General features: G+C 40.1%; 1 pseudogene; it reads left to right on the forward strand.

The window, feature by feature from the left end:
* The first annotated feature begins 1,566 nt into the window (after nt 1-1,566).
* LOC136650295 (5S ribosomal RNA) lies at nt 1,567-1,682 on the forward strand (annotated as a pseudogene).
* The last annotated feature ends 7,441 nt before the right edge of the window (nt 1,683-9,123 follow it).

Consider the following 9,123-nt stretch of genomic DNA (forward strand, 5'->3'; position numbering starts at 1 on the left):
GTTTATAAGTGGAGCAAGGAAGATAATACGCTGAGGACATCTAGTGGTCTTAAGGAGCACTGCGAGCAAAAGATATTTGAGTTCCACAGGAAGGAAGAATGAAGATGGCGGGTAAGAAACTTCGAAGTTTGCCAGCATTGGAGATGGAATTTGGAAAACTAGTACAAGAGGAAGCGAAAGGAAAGACTGGAAACAGACTATGCAAGACAACATGGAAATACTGTTGGCAATGGTACAGCAATAAATAAATAAATCTGCACAGATTCAAGCCAGTGTGGATGTTTTAACTGAACGATTAGATGAACTTAGTGGACACCTAATGGATGTGAAAATTTCACCAGAAGAAGATAAACAAGAGATTGAGATATCAGGACAAAAGATAAGAAAAGACCAAGCTAAAATATCGAAGATAGAAGAAAATCAGCATGACGCAGAGACAATGTTAATGGAGATTCAGATGGATAGTGCAGCTCGAGTGGTGAGGATACAAAATATACCAGAAGAGAAAGAAGATACATTACGACAGACTGTTAGATTAATATCAGAATGGATTGATACACCAAAGAAGGAGATACCTCAAGAACTGGATTCAGTGAGAAGAGTGAGCTCTTTTGATTTGAGAAAACACAAATTACCAAGAGAAATTCATGTGAAATTCATCAGAACCTTTTACAGAGATAAATTACTGAAGGTTTCAAAGGAAAAGAAATGGACAGTGGATGATAATAAAGCTCAAATTCTGAGACATGTTCCATGGAGAGTGAGGAAGAAGAGAAAAAAGAAGAATTGTCAAGGCGAGGTGTGGAGACTGGCTGGTTGGACGCACCTATAATTAGATGCAAGATTTGGGAGAGACAAATAAGAAGATTTCTATATAGAATAGATGCCATTTGATAGACTATTGCTGTAAACAAAAGAAAAAAATATTTTAAAAAGTATGTTTTTATTGGATTTTGAAACATAAGGAAAAATAATGTATGATAAAATGGGCATAAAATATAGATCATAATATCACAATAGATCAATGGGAACAGATCTAGAAGCATGATATAAAACTTATTAGAGCAACAAATTATAAAGAAAAGATACATAAAATGTTTTATAGATGGTACATGACACCAAAAAACTGGTAAAAATGAAACAGAATATATCAAGTAGTTGTTGGAAATGTAAATGTGTGGAAGGAACATGTGGTGGATATGTAAAAAAATGCAAATCTATTGGAGAATGGTAAGAAATGTAATACAAGAGTGTTGAATTTATGATATCGCTGAAACCTGAATTATTTTTGCTTATTATTTTAGATGTTATAGATAAAGAAAATGATGTGTATTTATTTATTATGATTTTAATTGTAGTGAAGAATGTATATGTTAGATATTGGAAGGATTTTAAAATATTAATGAAAGATGAATTAATAGAGGAAATAATGAGGCAATGGACAGGCATTCAGAAATTTTGGATTAACAACAAAAACTGACACAAATTGAGCAATGGAAATCTTTTTATGCTTGGTTGAAAATGAAGTTTTAGAAATATATGATAGGGCATTTAGATAATTGTATTGCATAAACTGTTACCCTGCACATGCCCAATCTCATCTGATCTTGGAAGCTAAGCAGGGTTAGGCCTGGTTAGTACTTGGATGGGAGACTGCCTGGGAATACTGGGTGCTGTAGGCTTATACCATAGTCTTTCGAGACTGAAGGTTGCCAACCAACCAATATATTATATTTGATATGATATAATAGATGAAGGATAAATGAAAAATGATATTAAGAGGTAAATTTAGAAGAGGAAATTGTTTAAGATACGTAATGATTTATTAGTTGTAGTGATATATGATAATGATATATGATTTCCTGCATCCCTTTTTTTGTGTGTAGCGGTGTTATGTTTTTTGTGTTGTGTGTGTTTATGTTTGTTTTTGGAAAATAAAAAAACCAGAAGAGTACAAAGAAAGGAGGGTTTGAGTGGAGAGATGAGCTGTTCAGTCTTGAACATATTGCACTTGATGCAATGATGATGCAATCAAGGAGAAATGTCAGAGATCCAGGATTGAATGGAGGAAGTAAGATCTTGGCTAGGGATTAGAGTTGAATATCTGCAGCATCTTACTGAAAGTCCTGTTATTAAAGTATTAAAGTATTAAACAGATCTGACTGTTGGTGGATCCTGATACTGAAACTGACAAACTGATAGCTGACAAGGAAAATGCAGGTTGGTACAGATCATATCATCAACTCATCTCAAGAACACTCCCCAGATTATCTGAAAGCTTCCAATCATTTCCCAAACACAGATGCAAATAGAGAGCAGTTCCTGCTCTTGAAGTGAAGTGATGGTTTTGTTTGGTTTGGGGTAAAGAAATGAGAGGAAACACAGCTGACAAATGCTGGATTTTACCCCAGCTGTGTCTGGTGAGCAGGATCCTCCTATGGTAGGAGCAAAAAGAAGCCCATGCTGCTTCCAATTATTGAGGGCACAAGCCTAACTAGGTCTGCTCAGAAGTAAGTACTATTTTGTTCAATGGGGCTTACTCTCAGGAAAGTGTGGTTAGGATTGCAGCCTGAATTACTTCAAAAAGTTCAATTGTATTGACATTGCAATTTCAACTTTCAACAAACCTTTATTAGGCATATAGTTTTACAACTAATATCTCCAAACAGTCATGTATGAAGGTATATATTAAAAGAGAGATAGGAAATAAGAGTTAAAACACACCAGTTTGCTTACACAGTTACTCCAAGTTGCTTAGAGCCAGCAACGTAGCCCGCTTCAAGTTGCTCACATGTAGAAATTTAGCAACTGGAAGTGTCACAGATTCAAATTCACCTGCCAGCAAAAGTTGTAAAGAGGTGATCTCAGAGAGACCTTTTTTGTTTCCAGATAATGAGGGGAGATACTGGTCTCTGAGCACCTGATTAAAAGCACAATGCAGAACAATATGTGGAAGAGAGTCTACCTCTCTGAGGCCACAATTGCAAAATCGTTCTTCTTTCAGGGCATTTCTAAACCTGCCAAGTAGGTCATTAGAAGGCAACATGTTGCATCAAAAGCCCTCCTTTCAAAGGGGCACTCTAAGAAGGACAGGTATTTTGGTTGTAGACCAAAGGTATTGTTAAGATGGAAATTTAGGGGTGAACATTTTTTTTGTGCTGCAGCCAAAATCTCTTGCCTTTCTATGTCTATTAGTCTTGTTATCAAGAGCCTGATAGAAGTCTCAAGTGTAGCAGCTTCTTGTAGATCTTCCTCGAGACCCATTTGTCTAATTTTCTTATTGAAGAGAGCTAAGCAAGGAGACAACAGCTAGTCAGTCAATAACCCCTTTAACAATGGATTTTGGTCAGCCTTGAAGCACACTTTGGCCCAGTATTTTAAGAAACTGGACCAAGCTAGAAACTCCAGCCTATATTGGCCTGTCTCCAGGCAAAGTGCCGCAAAGGGGACGCAATGTGGTACACCTAAGATCTTGTATAGAAAATTAGAATGTATCTTTTCAATTGAATCATTTAATGCTGGCATCCAAACAGGAATGCCATACAAAATTTGAGGTGTAACTTTGGCATTAAAAGCCTGGAGAGCAGCTGGAATGAATGAATTACTCCAAGAGAAGAAAAAGCGAGTAATAGCCTGAACAGCTAGTTTGGATGAATTAATTACTGTAAGACGATGGGAAGACCAGAAATGCCGGTAGTGAAACCGGAGACCAAGATACTGAAATTCCTTTACTTGTTGTATTGTTTTACCATTGAAAAGCCAAGACTGTGATTTCCAAGAGTGCCCAAACACCACAATCTTGGACTTTTCATAGTTTAGCTGAAGGGAATTGTTGGTAAAATATTCTATGATGTTGCAATTTCAATTTGAACATAATTCATTTTGCCTGCATTACGGGTTGCGCAGACTGTGGTTGAGACACAGTAGCTTACATCAGTGGCTTGCATCAGCCCTGCAATTTGGTGCATTGCTTAACATTGCAGGTCAGAGGGAGAACTACGGTTGGTTTGAATTTCCTGACAAGAATCACCCCACATAATATGCTTCAGGTTGCAGCCAAGCAAAATACCCAAAGGGTTCTGCTGCCCCTTGCCACCACCATGGCTGCCTCTGTTGCGGTGCACATACTCCCCCTCCTTAGTATAGGAAAGAGAGCCACTTACCTCGCCCCCTCCAGAAACAGAAAGCTCAAGCACAAAGTGAAACTTTTTAAGAATAATCCCACAGAGCTGGGCGGCTCTCAAAACAGCGTCAGTTGAAAACTACTGCGCTAGAAAAATGGAAGGGATACGGTTCTCCTCTCTGAGCTCTCTCACACAGAACGCTGCCTACATGGCAGGAAACTGGCAGGAGCAGGTACACACCAGTGTTTTGTTTGAAATGAAAGCTGGCAATCCAGGCCAGCTAACCTGCAAAATAGGTGAGATGCCTGCAATTCAACAAGCAATTTCTTGGTATTGGTAACATGCCAACACTACACACGTACAAGCCGAACTATCAACATTGCAGGGTGTGCAGATGCCTGCTTGCTTGACTTACCTGAGGACTCATTACTTCAGCTGGTGATTTTTGTTGTCCCAGCTATTGAAATGCACCTTCCCAAGAAGATCTGCAGCCTCTCCGTGTTATCTGAGTCTGATCTGATCTTTGCATGCAGGGCCAATATGATGGCTTTATGAATGAACTTGGTTACTGATCTTTCCAGTCTGTGAACATTTCCAATAAAACTGTGGACCCATATTGGCGAATCCGTTCCATACAACCCCTGCCAAACTATTTGAAAAAGTAAGCATTTTATTTTACTTCTGAACTAAAAGATGTAAAGGGAACTTCATTTGCTGCCCTTTGTGCATTCAGTGTATGAGTTTGGGGAAGTGGGACCTACAGTGGTCTGTAGACCAACAAACCACTGCTAGTGTGTCCATTGGTCATGCTTGTTGGGGGCCCAACCTTTGTGGTTCCTGTGCAGGAGCTCTATATGTATGCAGCACTGAAACCACTCTCATCTCCCCCATACTCACCCTTCCCCTCTACTCCTCACATCATTTTACAATTTTGGGAGTGAAATGCAGATTGGTGGAGCCTGATGTGCCTTGGATTAGGGAAAGTGGAATTTGGCACAATGCTTCAAGTACTGTACAGGGAGATTTTGCTTTGGCCCTATTTGAGAGTGCCTGAAAATGCTGCTTTGCATTTGAGGCAAACCTCAGGCAGACCTCTGTCTGGTAGTGGGGGGAGAAGAAGCTGAAGAAATGGAGGTGAGCTTATCTTTTTTCAAAGGCATTTTCTAGGGCAACCTTGGCACGAAAGTCAGGAAAATGCTAAGAAATGAATCAAATAGTCATTAAAAGGCACTTAGCGAGATAGTGAGACCAAACAAGAAGTCCTCTTCAGTACATATTAGCAATTCCAACAGGAGATACACACTAAGTGCACCGGTCAGTCCGACATCACCAGAAGTCCCAGAAAACTTTGCTTTAATTAAAGCCTTTGCAGCCCTAAACATCCCCATCTGATTTCTGTGATTCATTCTTTTCCACTTCTGCCTCATTCTTTGTATGTCAGTGTCCAGTTAGATGCTCTGTGTCACATGCATTCTCCACAAACCCAAATGTATTGAAGATCAGCCCAAGACCTCTCAACACGAGAGGCAGCATGTAAAATGCTAGTCTCTCTTTCCTGCAGGGAGTGTCTCTGCCTGGCTTAAGAATTGAAAAGGAAAAAGGGAACAGATTAGAAGAGTCAAAGATGGAGAGGAGAGAGGAGTACAGGCTAGAGCAGGGGTGGGCAAATATTTTGGCAGGAGGGCCACATCATCTCTCTGACACTGTCAGGGGCCTGGGAAAAAGAGCAAAATGCACAGGTAGAATGGTAGGACATCAGCAGCATCAGCAGCGCAGTCTTTGGATCAGAATACATACTCAGTGTTTTTGAGGAAGAGTGAGGCTGTCTGGGTGCACATGCAGCCTGTTTGGAGTGAGAGGCATGGTGCCCCAGAGCATTCCCTGTCCACCCACTAAGAAAGATTGATTCCAGCTGAACTGCATGAGACTGACTTATGGCAATGCTGCAGTCCTGAGAAATGAAATGGCTCTAAAGTGTTTACCTTAGTCTGTGTTTGGTTAGCAGAGGCAATAGCTGGAGCTCCTGCCAACCACTGAGAGAAAAAAGCACTCAGTATTAGTAGATGTTGCAACAGGAGGGTGGGATTAAGCAGTATGATTGGACAGAGAGACACATGACAGTAGTGATGCCCTGAGGGGCTAGATTTATGAAACAGATATAGAGTGTCAAAACTCCATACCATGATAACCCAGTTGATAACCCAGTTGACATTGTGACCAGTGTCCACATGTCATGTTCTTGTTCTTTGTTAAAAAAATTTTTTTAAGTTGGTGCTCCATTGTGGATAAAATCCCTGGACATTGTCCACGGTAAGCATTTTGCATGCTGGCAACCTACTTAGTGAGGCACGGTGACCCTTGACCCTAGACTGTAAAGTCACTGGATAGCCCAATATAAGTATAAGCAAGGAAAGAATCATTTTAAAAGTCTGACTAAAGCAGGGGTGCTCAAACTTTCAACTTTAGGGATGCTGGACCTTTAACAAGTGTATAGAAGAGAGAATTTCAGCAGGTGCAGCTTGTCATCTGTGGGATGACAAGTTGCACCTGCTGCAATTCTCTCTTCTATATACTTGTTAAAGGTCCAGCATCCCTAAAGTTGAAAGTTTGAGCACCCCTGGACTAAAGCATGGAAACACACAGAATGGTAAAAGCAATAAGGCTAGTCTGACTAAAGATGCTTGGGCCTCAGAGTCTGGAATGTAATTCAGATAAGCAAATACCAGTTTCGGGCAGACAACCTTTGCAGAGACAGGGATGTCTTGGCAAAAACATTCACTCACTAATTAAATGCCTGTATCCCTGTAGCTTTTACTGTAATGCTTTAGGAGCAAAAGTATACATATGGAGACCAAGTGAACCTTGATACCAAACCAAAGAACGTACCCAAAGTAAAAGGTCACAATAGTTATATAGAATTAAGATATAGTAGTCATTAGAAGTAGGTCTTAAGGAACCAAAGGGTTGCTTGATTTTAGAAAAGTCTTAAGAAAAGACAAAGAAGCTTTAGTTTTGCAGAGAGGCTTCACAGGTGTTCAATGTTTGGATTAACACAGAAGGTAAGATAAGAGGACTGTATCAAGATGCACTAACGAGATGGGCATGAAGTCCTGCCAAGAAAGGGGTCTGAAGATCTGCCAGATGTTGGTCTTCACACCTGTCTTTGAGCATTGTGCCATCTCTTTTAATGAGGGTAGTCTAAACCTTGTCAAAACAATTTTTAATTGAATTGATGGATGTGAAAAAGGGTCAACAATGGGTCAACACTGGATAGATGATGTTATAGCACACTCTACTGCTTTTTGAAAACTTTGTAATTCAATATGTTTAATTTTACGTTTTATGGGAACTGTAACCTGAAACAAGCCTATCAGGTGTCTCTAAAATTATCTATAGCCTATTAAGCATCAGCTGCATCTATGATGTCAAACTTCAGCCAACAGGAAGTCTAAATTTTCAAACAAAGAACCCAGAATGCTATAAAGGGTCCAGTTAATATTGAGAAATTGCTCTCAATGCTTTGGACATAAGTCCCTTGAGATGCCCATTGCTTGCAATGAAATAAAGCCTGCAAACTTTCACTCCTGAGTACTGGGATTTCTTGAGTTGTCTTCTTTCCACCCTGCAACACTAAGCAGATTTGATGTACTCATCTGTATTGCCACATTGGCCAGGGTGATTAAGGTATGTTGCTATTTGAAGTCTGTCGACTCTGCTCATTAATTAAAAACACCTGAACCTCCCTTCACCCTCTGGGAAAGCTCAACACTATTAAAAGTTCAGAAAGAAACAAGGAAGGAGACAAAAACAGAAGGGTAAAGCCAAACTCTCCAGAACAGCTGCAGCAGGAGATGGAGAGCTGAAGAAGATATTGGAGGTGGGTGGAAGCAGACATTTTTGCCTCTTCTTGGAGCTGCGCAAGGTTTCTGTGTGTTTCTTTCTTGAGAATGTGTTGGTTGGTTTGTACTTTTAAAACATGCTTGTTATACATTCTTTAATGTTTGATGTTGCGATTCTGTTGTGTCTGGGTGAGATGGGAAGGACTGATTACACTCTCCTGATAGTGAAGATATGATTTTATTTATTTTGCAGGGTGACCCAAAAAAACAGAACCCACAAATCTTTGAATAAAATTGTTTTAATTTTTCTTCTTTTTTCTTTCAGGGTATACAACTTGACTTTGTGCATGAAATATTGGAACAATAATCTTCCTCAAACTCAATAAGTTTAAGTCCAGTAAGTTTCTTGAAATTTACTGGAGCTTTGTAGGATTTAATAAAATTTTTATGGGTTCTGTTTTTTTTGGGTCACCCTGTATTTATACTCTGCCTTTCTCATCGAAGGGTACCCAAGGCAGCTAACAATCAATACATTAAAATACAGAATAAAAACAGATAAATATTAAAAATAAAAGCAAGATACACAGCAGTCAGCAATAAAATGCCCTGTAAAAACTTTAATTTGTAGAAGCAGCCATTATAAGGCCTCAAAGACTTTCCTAAATAAAGAAGTCTTCAGACCCCGCCAGAAAGTTAATAACAAGGAAAATGTCTCCATTCAAAGTGGAGGGAATTCCATAATGCAGGTGCCACCACCGAGAAGGCCCTGTTTCTGACCACCATTCCCCTCACCTCTCTCAATGGCGGCACAACCAACAGGGCCCCCCTCTGATGACCTCAGAGAATGAACTGGACTATACGGAAGAAGGCGGTTTTCAAATACGCTGGTCCCAAGTCATTTAGGGCTTTAAAGGTCAAAACCAGCACCTTGAATTCAGCCTGGATACGAACCGGCAGCCAGTGCAGCCACCAGAGCTCGACACTGAACTCGGTTATACTATGCCTTCTCAATAACAGGCACAGAGTCAAGTAGCCCCATTGTGGAACTACTTTCCTTATGCAGGGAAAGGGGACAAAAGTTCCCTTTCCCCAAGGAGCTGACAGCGGCTGCCTGGCACACCCAGCATGCTGTGCCAAATGGCTGCCGCTGATTCTGAGTG

The sequence above is a fragment of the Tiliqua scincoides genome, chromosome 4, assembly GCF_035046505.1.
Source record: "Tiliqua scincoides isolate rTilSci1 chromosome 4, rTilSci1.hap2, whole genome shotgun sequence".
Lineage (NCBI taxonomy): Eukaryota > Metazoa > Chordata > Lepidosauria > Squamata > Scincidae > Tiliqua > Tiliqua scincoides.